The sequence below is a fragment of the Chenopodium quinoa genome, unplaced genomic scaffold (assembly GCF_001683475.1).
Source record: "Chenopodium quinoa cultivar QQ74 unplaced genomic scaffold, ASM168347v1, whole genome shotgun sequence".
Classification (NCBI taxonomy): Eukaryota; Viridiplantae; Streptophyta; class Magnoliopsida; order Caryophyllales; family Amaranthaceae; genus Chenopodium; species Chenopodium quinoa.
The window spans coordinates 6,999,443-7,013,142 of record NW_018745454.1 but is presented as its reverse complement, the minus strand read 5'-3'; the positions used below and the strand labels follow the sequence as shown (position 1 = coordinate 7,013,142).

The 13,700-nt window shown below is 36.0% G+C and overlaps 1 pseudogene; it reads left to right on the top strand.

Moving 5' to 3' along the window:
• Positions 1 to 4,461: 4,461 nt before the first annotated feature.
• On the top strand, positions 4,462 to 11,986 carry LOC110713942 (annotated as a pseudogene).
• Positions 11,987 to 13,700: the final 1,714 nt, after the last annotated feature.

The following is a 13,700-nucleotide window of genomic DNA, read 5'->3' as shown; positions in this document are numbered from 1 at the left end:
GCAGTCAACAAAGAAGTGAAACTAGTGTCACTCCAGTTATGCTTAGACTTAATGTTATATAGTGTAAGCACGGCTGAGAGTTTTGTGTATTTTTTGGACCCGGGATACAAAGGCTTTTTGGCAGCCTCTGATAATGACTCAAATACATCAGGTCGGTCACCAAATTCACCTTCAACATCACGCATCATCTCATCCAAGTGATCATCACCACCACCATCCTCGGTGTCATCCCCTTCACCACCATCATCACTCCCATTTTCTTCTTCAACATGAATCTCGGCACTTTCAACATGCGTCTCATTGCCAACAACATTCTCCCTATACGATCCCTTCTCACCATGCCAAACCCAAACATGATATTGAGGCCTTAACCCATGACATTGTACATGAGCCATGATGGTATCCACACTATTGACCCTTATGACATTATTACAATTGACACAAGGACAATAAAGGTAATTGACACCCGTTCTAAGCTGATACTGTGAAGCACTCTTGCAAAACTCTTGAACCCCATTAAAAAATTCCAATGTATCACGTCTACCATACATCCAACCGCGATCCATTGACGATTTAAATTGCCTTTAAACATACCAACACATTTCAAACAATGATAAATGTAACATATATTATGTAATCAAAGTACATAGCATATATATCATCCATAAATGGTAAAAATGAATGCTCCCAAAAGGTCCTTATCACTCCAACCTAACCCATCCTTGAACGTCTAATCTCACTAGTGAATGTATGTCAACTTTTCAATTTTTAGGAAAATCCGGCAGCATTTCCCCCCAGTTCTCCAAGTACACGATGTAGGTAATAACTTACCTACATATGTACCTAGAGAACATGGTGAGAAAATGAGAAGCCCGGATATTCCTTAAAATCGAAAGAGACATACATTCACTACCTAAGTGAGATTAAACGTCCAAGAACAGTCCCAACTGGGGACTATTCAAGACTTTCTCCTATTGAGAAAGACTCGAACGGGTATCTAGGCAAATGATGATGCAAGCATTCAATTATTATTTGCATTTATTTGACATTCAACAATAAACAAGTTCATTAATTTAAATAGGGCTAATAATTAAATTAACATACATACAAAATCAAACTAAGTTTACTTATATATATATATATATATATATATATATATATAGACACACACACACACACACACACATATATATATATATATATATATATATATATATATATATATATATATATACATATATATATATATATATCAATCCATTATATTCATATATACATTGCAATTTATTAACTACAATTTAACAAACTAAAATGTTAACTAATATATATTCTATTCATAAATTTCATTTAAAGCTACTCAAATTAAAACAATATATATATACATATGAAACTTGGATTAACTACTTGAAACCCTAACTTCAAATTTTGGAATAACAAACAATTAATACTAATTAATACATATGAAACTAAAATTTAGCAAGAACTCACCCTAATTTGAGAGTGAGAAAGACAAAGATTGAAGATTGAAGCTAGAATGCGTGTTTGGGCTCGGTTCAACACACCCTCGAACATGCACCACCACCAAGTGCACCCACGAACACCACCAGCTAACACCGGCAGCCTCGAGCAACCACCATCAACCTCCGACCAAGCAGCAGCCGCCTCGACCCACCACCAGCAGCAGCCTCAACCCACGACCCACGCACGACCCCCAAACGCAGCTTCACTTAATTAAATAGCCAAATTAAAAGAAAAATAAAAATGAATAACATTGGAGTGGTGGTGGTGGTGGCCGGAATCTGAAGAAGTGAGAAGACAGGTGAGGACGAGGGAGACAGAGAGGAGGAGTGAAGGCGGGGGAATTGAAAATTTTGGGAAGTAAATTGAATGAAACAGGGAGGAGAAGAGAGGGTGTAGTACATATTGTACATGAGCCCTTTTTTTTTTTTTTTTAAAATGGTAAGCGGTTCAGCCTTGAACTGCTTGCCAATTTAACTAATGGTAAGCGGTTCAAGGCCAAACCACTGGCCATTAGTTAAAAGGCAAGCGGTTCGCGCCAAAACCGCTTCCCATTTCACTTCCCTCTTTTTTTTTAATTAATCAAATGGGAAGCGGATTTTGTAAACCGCTTGCCTATAACCGCTTCCCATCACATTTATTCTACTAGTGTATAATTATCTTTAGGATGATAAAATTTAAAAATATGTAATTTATTGTTTGATACTTTTTAAAATGATAAGTTCACTTTTTGAGTGATACATTTACATAACAGTTTCAAGATGATATAATCACTTTTGTAGTAATATAATCACATTTCGTATGATATAATCACATTCGTATGGTATACTAGAAGGTTGGGTCTACAATAAGTTATTGTAGACCGGGTCTATTCTAGTCTTTACACTTCTTTATTCAGCTTGTTTCCACTTATTTTAGGTGTAACAAGTTTAGTAGATTTTAGATAAGTTTAGTTAAGAAAAAAAATTAAGTTCAGATAAGAGTTACACAAACAAGTACAAATCATAGCTAACATATGTTTTCATAAGTTCTACTAAGCTAAGTTAGATAAAATAAAATAAGTTTATTTAAGTGAAAATTTAGTAAATAGAACACATCCTAAGGATTGGAAAATATTTCTTAGGTTCATGATGTGTTTGTTTGTATAAGCTGTACAAAGTACGATACTTTGTAGCATTCTCCATTTCATTTTTTTCCCTAATATACTCGCTTTGTGTTTTTATTCTATTCTATTCGCTTATCATCTTTTGTTTTCAAACCCGCAATAAAATAAATATGCATTTTTGCACACTTTTGCGTATTTACAGTTCTAAATAAAACATACTTCCTCTGTTTCTATATTAGTTGACTGATATGTCTATTTTATATAATATTTTACCCCCGTCCCTTGGTCATAATTGGTAGTATTTTTAGCTATTTAGAGCCACTGTTATTACTAATTGGTGTTTTCGTAGTTTTGGTTGAGTTTTGTAGGGAATTGAACTTTTGGAGCATTTTCCCGGGATTTTATGGAACGACTACGAGCATTGAAGGAGCACGACCACTTTTCATAGCCCAGGGCTGGTAGAGTCATCGAGCCGGTGATTAAGGGCTCGACATGTGAAATATCGAGCATTGGACACCGAGTATTCAAGCCCCAAAGTGGAAATTCGAAGTGGGCTAAGAAGTGAAGCCCAATCCAAGTCCAAGCATAGCCCGACCCGATCGGGCAACCTTTGGCTCGATCGGGCGGTTGCTCAGAATCAGAGAGCGAAGAAAAAGGCGAGCCCGATCGGGCAGCCCTTTGCACGATCGGGCGCGTGTTTCTAATGGGGTGTTTTCGGCGATTTACTTAGTTCTAATTATGATTTGTTAGGAGCTTTGTATAAGGACGATTTAGTGTTTTGGTACAAGTTACCTCTTCTCTTAGACTTTCTCTCTCTATTTAGTTTTATTTTCTCTCTCTACAACTTTACACCTTGTTCTTGATTCAACTCATTATTTTCGTTAACTTTGGTAACGATTTTTTCTTTATTAATTTGAGTAATTTTATTTCTTTATTTTATCATGACTTGTGTTAATTGCTTTGATTAGTTTAGATTTAATTATGTGTGAGTAGTTTTCTTTCTAGGGTTTGTGGGGATTCATAAATAATATGAAGGGGTAATTTGTTATTGTTGATTGTCAATGCTTGATTAAATTCCTATTGATTGATTTAATGCGATGTAATTAGATTATGTCTGGTTTAATTGTATGAGTTATGTAATATTGATTTGAGATTCGAGAGATGAGAATTGATGTTCAGGCTTAGTTTCAATGGGTAGACTAATTTATAAATGGTTAAGTCGAGATTTGAGATATGAGATTTAATACCGGTAAATTAACTCTATGGTTGTAATACGTAGCGAAAGCCCTTTATGATTTGATTAATTGATGCATTAATGATTGATTGTTATGTTTTACTATTATTTATTGGTGAACCCTAAGTCTTTTATTCATTGATTTCCTCCTACTTTTATTCTTAGTAGTTTAGTTCCCTTTAATAACAACAAATTGGTTACTTAATAATTTAGATTACTTTTGATTAATTAGGAATAAATTGACTTGTTTCCATGTGGTTCAACCCTTCTTCCCTATTTGCATAATTAGTGGACTTAGAAATTATTTTTAATTAGATGATTACGACCTTAGCCTGTTATTGACACGTTTGATTAGGTGATTACGACCTTAGCCTGTCATGATTTAGACACCCATGACCATCCCTAATCCCGATCAATCTGCAACTCAAAGTTTGTATTATTCATAAATAATTAAAAAAAAATGACTTATTTTTGACATTTTTTTTTAATAAGGTAAGATGAATGACTTTATTAAATTGACATTTCTTATCGGCTAAACCAATTAAACTCCGTAAGTAACACGTGAGAGTAGAGGATAAAGGGAAGGAATCTCCCTACTCCCAAATTAAAAATAGTTGACGGAGCTCGAACTTAACTCCATCGATACTCTTCAAACGAGGTTGAGGGAGTATCTTTAGTCCAATAGTTCAACGATGGGCGAACTGTACTCTCTCTCCATTTCCATATTCCTTATCTCACTGTTGGTGTTTCCTGTCCTCTCTACTCAACAACAAGAAGAAGAAGACAACCCTGTCATAAATCGATTCCAGACCTATCTCCTTTTCAAAACAGCCCACCCCAATCCAAACTACACCGCCCCTGTCTCATTCCTCATATCCCAAGCTCACTCCATTGGACTCCACACCCGCACGTTTGAGTTCGTTCCTGGGAAGCCCGTACTCATTATTACCTGGCCCGGCTCAAGGCCCGACCTACCTTCTATCCTCTTCAACTCCCATCTCGACTCAGTCCCGGCAGAGACCGACAAGTGGATTCACCCTCCATTTTCCGGCGTAAGAACCGCCGACGGAAAGATTTACGCCCGCGGAGCCCAAGATGACAAGTGCATCGGTATGCAATATCTGGAAGCCATCAGGAATCTTCGAGAACTCCGGGGTTATAAGGAACCAACCAGAACGGTCCACCTGTCATACGTACCTGAGGAGGAGATTGGAGGGTTGGATGGGGCTGCTAAGTTTGTGGCTTCAAAGGAATTCGAGGAATTGAATGTTGGGTTTGTGATGGACGAAGGACAGGCTTCTCCAAACGATGATTTTAGGGTTTTTTACGCTGATCGATCTCCGTGGCACGTCACTATTAAGGCTAATGGAGTACCTGGGCATGGTTGCAGGATGTTTGATAATAGTGCAATGGAGAATTTGATGATCAGTATTGAGTTGATTACTCAATTTAGGGACTCTCAATTTAATTTGGTTAGGAGAGGATTGGCCACAAATTCTCAAGTCATATCTGTTAATCCTGTGTTTTTTGATGCTGGCATTCTTACTTCTAATGTCAGTTCTAATTCCTCCCTACTTTTTGTTAATACAGTATTAGTCTTTCTGATTTTTAATCTCTTACATAATTACTTGCTTGGTTTGCAGGGGTTTGCTATGAATATGCAGCCATCAGAGGCCTCGGCTGGGTTCGATATTCGATTGCCACCTACTGTGGATCCAGAGTTTATTAGAGATAGAATTGCTCATGAGTGGGCTCCTGCTTCAAGGAACATGACATTCCAGGTTCTGTTTATATTCTTCACCAAAATTTTCAATTTAATCTGTATTGCGGTTTCTTTTACTATATTCCCATGCTGTTTAAATATTTTAGGTTGACATATGGTGGCACAAAATGTGTATACATGATTGAAATCCCTCTTTTTAAATTAGATTGCTCCAACTATTGAGTAGTGGGAAGGATTGTGGACTAGTGGTTGTTAAATTTTACTGCCAGTCCATTGCATTTACTCTATGCATAACTGACTGATGCCAGAATTAATTGTTCAATAACTATATTTGTTATGCCCACGCTTAACGCAGGATGGATTTTCAGTATCAGCTTCTTGTGGCTCTTCATTATCTGTGATTAAAACTAAACTTTTGTCTTGCTGCACCGAAGCACGTATCCTACTTCTTAAAGGAAAAGAGTTGACTGCTATTATGCTGATGTGTAGCTTTCAACATGTTTCACTGCTCGGGAAACAAGAGCTAGTTACTCTTGAGTTAAAACTCCTAGAAAATTTTCTTCAGTCACTATCTCTTAGGTTTCTCATTAGAACTTCAGCTCTTACGCTTTAGAGTTAAGGATTTTGTTAGTTTTTTTGGTTCTTAATTATCTTTCTTATAAAAATGTCATTACACAAATTGGTCGACTGTATTTGATTTACCTCTTAATATCCAATAAGATCAGACATCAAACATGATTAAGGTTATTTGCTATGATTAACACATCCCTTTTGAACAAATTGTAGGGAAATGGATTTAACATTGATCATTTGGGTTACAAATCATCTCAAAATATATCAAAAATCTTATTTAAAAAGCTATAGATTATGTTTCCATGGCCCTATTGGTGATTAGTGGATCATTTGAATGAAAAAAGGGAAACAAAATTCTTGAACTTGGTGGCCACGAGATATAGATGACATGCTCTTAAAATCCAAGGTCTATTGCTGTAAAGTTTAAATTAAGGCTGCTGGAATAACTTAAAGGCGCTTTTTGGTCTATTGGAGAAAGTTTGATGCCTAATGTTACGTGGCTGCCTTGTTTATCTTTTTTTTCTCGAGTTAGTCATGTGAAACATAGGGGACCCTGTAACTTAATTTTTCTTTGGCCAAGACTTTTCACATGCTATAATATGTGATCATGGAACTTTCTCAGGGACACTTTCAATGTCTTTGGAATTTAGGAATTTAGAGAATACTTGTATTACGACTTGTACTCGTAGTAAATGGCATAAGATGCAAAGATTGCTTGTCCTTGTCCATGACTATGAGTCTTAAATAAATGCTCATAGATATCAATGGAAAATCTCAATTTATATTTATTATTTGTTTGGGGGAGGGGGCTTAAAAACCACACTAGCCAGCCGAATACATTGCCCCAAAGCTCATTTCTTTGCAACCCCCCCCCCCAAATTTTTTTTCCCTTTTCTTTAATTCTTTTAAGATCCTTTTGTGTATGTGGAAAAGTAACTTATCTGTTGAAATTAGATGAAACACCGCGTTTGTATTCGTTCTTATAATCTTATTCAACAATATGGTGTTTTATCTTATTTAGTAAAGGCTAGCCACATACATGGGTCTATGGTTCGTGCAGGGTTACTTTTAATTTGTTGTTTTGAAAATATGATTTGATGACTTAGGTTGTGTTTGGAAATATTGTCAGTCTCTCAATTATTTTTTTTCCTAAGAATTGGAAACTGATTTCAGTTTTTAGTTTGTTTCTGTTTTCAGTTTACATTAACCAAAAACTCATACATAAATATATTACTCTTATGTCAGGATCATCAATCTAATTTTCATGAGGTTTAAGCTTCTCTTAAGAATTTCCTCTCTTTGCAATCAATGCATCTTCCATTGGTGTTTCAACTATTTCCCTTAGTTTCTTTGGATTGATTAATTTTCTTTTATGGCCCTTCTTCCTTACTTTCAAAAGGGCTTTTAGTAGGAGGGTGTGAAGTAGCACCATTAGCTGTAGTATAAAAAAAAAAAATTGCAGAATTTATCAAAATACTACCGTGATACTGTCTTTTAATTTTTCTTTTAAAAGATTTAAGAGACTTGTGTTTATAAACAAGAGATATAGGTTTATTAGTTACAGAAATGCCATCTTCCATTGTTAATCAACTAAAAGAGTAGTAAAGGGATAAAAAGGTGTTGAACAACATGTGAGTAGAACTTCAAGGTTTGAGAAAACATTTGCAAAGGAATCAAGTAATGTTTGCAAACATGAGCTGAGTAAATAATAAGAGTAAACTCTAAAATAAAATAAACAAAAGTATATATCTAATATCATATCATGAAACGTCTTGCCATGAATTTTCTCCTTCCATTTGCCCCTAACCAACACCATATTTTCCTCAATTCTTAAAGCACTCATATCACAATCAGTCACCCTATTTGAAGTTTTCTCATACCTGACAGGGTAAAGTCGTATCCCCTAATCAAAAATAAATACCTAAGTCCTCTAATTAAAGTAGATAGGGAAGTAGGGTCGAACTCCACAGGGAAACAAGTCTTTCTATTCCTAATTAACTAATATAATCTAGATTATGAAGTAACCAATATATAAGTTGAATATGAAACTAAACTACGAAGAATGAGAATAAGGAGAAAACAATATATAAAAGGATCTAGGGCATAAGTTCACCGATAAATAATACTCCAGGGTAAAACATATTAATCAATCATTGACATTGCATAAATAATATGATTAACAGGCTCTCGCAATTTATTAAACAACATAGATCTAACAGGGTCTCGCAATTTACTAGATCTAAGTTCCTATTGAAAGTAGCCTTTAATATCAAATTAACATCTGCTCGATTCATCAATTCAATATTGCTATACTTTTACAAGCCATAATTGTAAAGCGTTAAAACAATTCAATAAGAAGTTATCATGCAATATCAAAAATCAATAATAGTCAATCATCAATGCATCAATTAACCAGATCGTAAAGGGCTTTCGCTACGTATTACAATCACAGCATTAATCTACCGGTATTAAATCTCATCTCTCGAATCTCGATTTAACCATTTATAAATTAATCTGCCTATTGAAACTAGACCTAAACATCAATTCTCATCTGTCGAATCTCGAATCAATATTGTCAAACTCATGCATAAAAGATCTGCGCAAATCTAGTCACAGAACATTAAATCAATCAATAGGAAATTAATCTAGCATTGATAATTAACATAAATAAATTACCCCTTCATATTATTTAAGGATCCCAATAAACCCTAGAAAGAAAACTACTCACACATAATAGAAACTAAACTAATTAAAGCAATAAAGTAAGACATAATTAAAGGAATATAATAAACAACTAAGATTAAGAGAAGAGAAATAGTTACCAAACAAATCTGGAATTAAGAATGGATTAAGAACAAAGGTTTAAGAGGGAGAGAATCTAAGAGAACAATTAAGAGAGTAAAGAAAAAGTAAAAGGAAAGAGAAAGAGAGGGGAGAAACCCCCAAAATCGTATTACGGAGGAATATTTATACTCCGTACAAATCCTAAACTAAAACAAACTAAAACGACGCTAATCGTCTCCTAATAAATACACGCGCCCAATCGGGCGCGCCTTTTTCCTCCCTCAACACTAATGGCCGGGCGCGTCACCGGGCGCCAACCTTAGCTTCTCCCGCCCGATCGGGCGCGCCTCCGGGCGCCAGCCTCTTTGGCCGGGAGGCTCATTTGGGCCACTATTTGGACTACGATTGGGCCCTAATTCTTCGGGCCAATCTGGGTTTTCTCTTCCGATCTTGAATACTCGGTCCAAATGCCCCGGTATCACCTATACCGAGCCCTTAATCACCGGTTCGATGGCTCTAACCGGCCCTGGGCTATAAAATCTGGTCGTGCTTCTCCAATGTTCGTGATTGCTCCAAAATATCTCGGGAAAATACTCCAAAAGCATAATTCCCTGCAAAAGTCAACCAAAACTACGAAAACACTAGAGAACACCAACTAGTAATAAAAGTGACTCTAAAGAGCCAAAAACACTACTAATTATGACCAAGGGACGGGGGTAAAACACTATATAAAATAGACACATCAATACCCCTGCGATCCAAACAATTTGCCATTGTTCAAGCCTCCTTACCAAAGCCTTGGTTGTTCACCTTTTTACATGGCCAAACCGCCTTAGGCGATTCTCCATCATTTTGTATTCAATAGATGTGACCCCTACTTTTTTTTCCTAATTTTTCATTCCTTAACTTATACTTTTTGTTGCAATAACGCATCTCGGCCACATTCATCTTATATATGTGACAATGCTTCACAACCAACATTCTGTACCATATAGCAATGTAGGCTAAATTGCCGTTCACTAGAATTTATCCTTCAATCTATGAGGCATGCTAGGATCATATGAAATCTCCGTAGCACGCTTCCACTTCAATCAACCTGCGTAAATCTTATGAGCTACATCTCCATCCATTTGAATTATAGATTCCACCCTTAGAACCTTGGACAATCTTCCCATCTAGGATGATCACCCTTGTCTAAACTATCAATAAATTATTTAGAGTAGCTTTTTGCATCAGAGATGGCATTGGATTGAGAGTCTGTTGTATGCATTCCTTTTTATACTTTCTTGAGACCCTTGATGAAGGCATTCAATTAATTTCAGAGAGCCCTTCAGATCAATAGAAATTCTCAACAGAACATGCTGCTGTATGCGTTTGCTATACAGAACTAATACCATCTGATGTTTAACTGCTATCGGAATACCCATTTACGGTACTAGTAGCCTGTGGGACTGTGGGAGACTATAGAGCGAAGATTAATTCTCTTTGCAAGCCCATACTAAAAGTAAACTTGTAGGTGAATAACTAGTTCTTTAGGGTCTTTAAAGGGATTTCTGTGTTAATATTACAATACATGGTAATTTGATATGCCAGGACATGGCAAATTAACACTTAATTTTGTGGACTATAGGAATAAAATAGTATTGTAAGTTTCTTTGTATCAATTGCCATGTGCATGCTTTAGATTAAAGGCTCTCAAAAATTTACGTTTCATATCAAAAGGTATCCTCCAGAGTCCAAAAAGTTATGGAATTGTGGGGCTAAAAATGACTGAATATATCCCCAGGTAGCTAGCTGAGGTGATGTCAAAGAATTGGCAAATGAAGCTTGTGTTAAGAGTATAACCCAAGGCCTCTTGCAAACTACTTGCAAAGTTGCAAGTACAATTTTATGGTTGGTATACTTGGTAAGGATTTAAAATACACGATGTTGATGTCCTCATTTTTGGCATTCTGCTTGTTAAGACTTAGGCAGGCGCTTTTAGGCTCATGTAGCATTTTAGTAATGATTTACATTTTTTATTTTTTCGGGATGAAGACAGAAGTGGGAAAAGCCATCTCAATTGTTTATGTAGTGGTGATCTTTGTGGAAGCTTGAGAGTATGAAACTGGATTCTGTGGGTATTTTGTTTTCTCTGCTACTTCAATTCATATGCATGGATTATAGTGCATATATTGTTTAGTTTCTCCTTTTTATTTGTCCTGTAATTACTTGCTGAAATTAATTTCTTGATTTCATATAGATTGTTGAAAAAGGACCAAATAGAGACTTCTGGGGTCACCCCTTGGTAACGTCAACTGATGATACCAACCCATGGTGGTCTCTTTTTGTGCAAGCTATTACAGCCACAGGAGGAAAACTCGGGAAGCCTGAAATCTTAGCTTCTACAACTGATGCTAGATTTATGAGACAGGGGGATTCCCACTTTGGGCTTTTCCCCAATGAAAAATACTCCAATTTTGCTTCATGATCATAATGAGGTCTGATAAAATCTTAATTATTCATCCTAAGTCTCATCCTACACACAACACACACTCACACACACATACACACTCACACACACACACACGCACGCACACACACTCACACACACACACACACACGTGACATCATTATCTAATTGTGGTATTTTCTTTTCAGTTCCTGCAAGATGCTGTATATTTAAGCGGAATTAAGGTGTATGAATCCATTATAAATCGTTTTAGTTCATTCAAGGGAATTGACGAATTAGACAAATACATCTAATCCTGTCTTGATTGGAATCATGAGCTAGACATGGGATTTTGTCAGCATGCAGCATGGCTGGTGTTTCAACTGCATTGTAATTGCCTTTCCCAACTTGTTTCATTGGTTATGATATTATACCGTTTCCTTTTTTTAAAACAATTACATGTATATTTTTGTTAGCTTGATGTTGTATTGAGATTCTTGCGTCATTTTGCCTCATATTTTAATGCATATTGAGGCTAAAGATTGTAGTAATTGTACATATATTTACAGGTTTTTCTTATAGTATGCTCAAATGGCTCAATATGTCGGCCTTGGGTTAGATCTGTAGATTATTGCCACTATCTGTTCCTTTTACCGGCCTGCTAGCACATGACGGTTCTTGTGTCTGAATGCTTCATAGCATGGTGGTTTCATACGTTATATATTTTATGAGATTGAGGATATATCCTAAGGAGTTAGGTGTATTGAAGTGCTTGGTATGCAAAGTGAAATGAGATAGTGTCTGCTACATCCTTGGAATTATTGTTTGAGGCTAAACAGAGCAAAGAAAAGAACCAGAAATCTCCCAGTAAAAACTAAGCAGCTCTTGTAGTGAAGAATGTTAACAGTTAAAGTGAGTTTGGACATTTTTGTGCCTGGTTGGTTCAGTTAATGAATGTTTGGCATCATATACCAGTGAAATTACATTGTTTTTTTCCCTGTTATTGTTGATTTGTAGGAGCTTTCTTGGCACCTGATACAAACTTCAGGTCCTTCAATGCTTAATTCATGGGCTGATGGGAAATTTTAATTGGATGCTGGCCATGAAAGGTACCTTTGCACTCTGGTTTACTTGCGTAGATTGCAATTTCATTTTTGACGTATATCAGTGGGTATTTTATGTGTTTCCTCAGAGACTCTTCAGTCACTGATTCCTTGTCATGCAATTTAGACATTGCAAATCTCAATTCTTCATGTTTGTTTTAGAGTTGTAGTTGCATTTGGAAATATAATGCGGAATAATAATAAGAATGTAGTACATATTATTGGGCATTAGATTACTAAGTCGACACAATGGGAAAGACTGGGAAGCCGGGTGTGTGGATCTTCTATTCTTTCTTTCAAAGGTAAGCCTTCGAGACTGGGAAGTCGGGTGGGTGGATCTATTACAGTTGGGAGCATCTGCAATGTGACAAAGTGGTTTAATTTGCCTATAAGTCGATGCTGCTATTGTTGAGGTACCGTTGTTTGACTTGTAAACAAAGATGTAGTGGTATTTTCATTTCTTCTATGGTAAAATTCAAAACTGCTACTAGTAGCAAATTGGACATCAATAATTACAAAATCATCCATCCCAAAAATTTAAAGAAATCTCAAAGCCCATACCTTTGAAGTCAACTTTGATTGAATATGTGATAAGCCTTCCCTAAGCCATACCTCTGGATAATGGTTTTTTCACTTTTTTGTACTCTTTTTCCTAGAAGTATCCGGTTCTCATAATTTGGGGAATTGGGGATTTCCTTCATTACTCCATTTAATTTAATTGCATTGACAACTAATAATCCTACCCCCTTAACTTCTCTCCCATTCTTTTCTTCTGACAAGAAAACCTTGTTTCTCAGAAGTGAGGATTCTATTTCTTTAGTCCCTTTCTGCTATCTGATCTTAAACCTTCGGATCAAACAATGGGCCCAACCATTGGCTGGCTTCTTGACTTGGCAACTATCTCAAATAACATATGCAACCTTTAATATACTCGTATCAGTCATTGTCATTACATTAACGTACTACGGAATACTGTACTAATGTATAGGACCACAGGTATATACTACCGATACTGAAAGATTTGGACTAGGATGTAATAGCTGCGTGAATCAAAATGCGTCCTATAATATTTTGGCCGTGTTTGGTAACTAGCTTATTTGAGCAAAATTAGCTTATTTGACCAACATTAGCTTATTTGCTATTAAATAAGCTAATTCAAAGTGTTTGTTGGGAAGATTATTTGAAGAGCTTATTCCACTAAGAATAACTTTTGTACACATCCGGTGTAT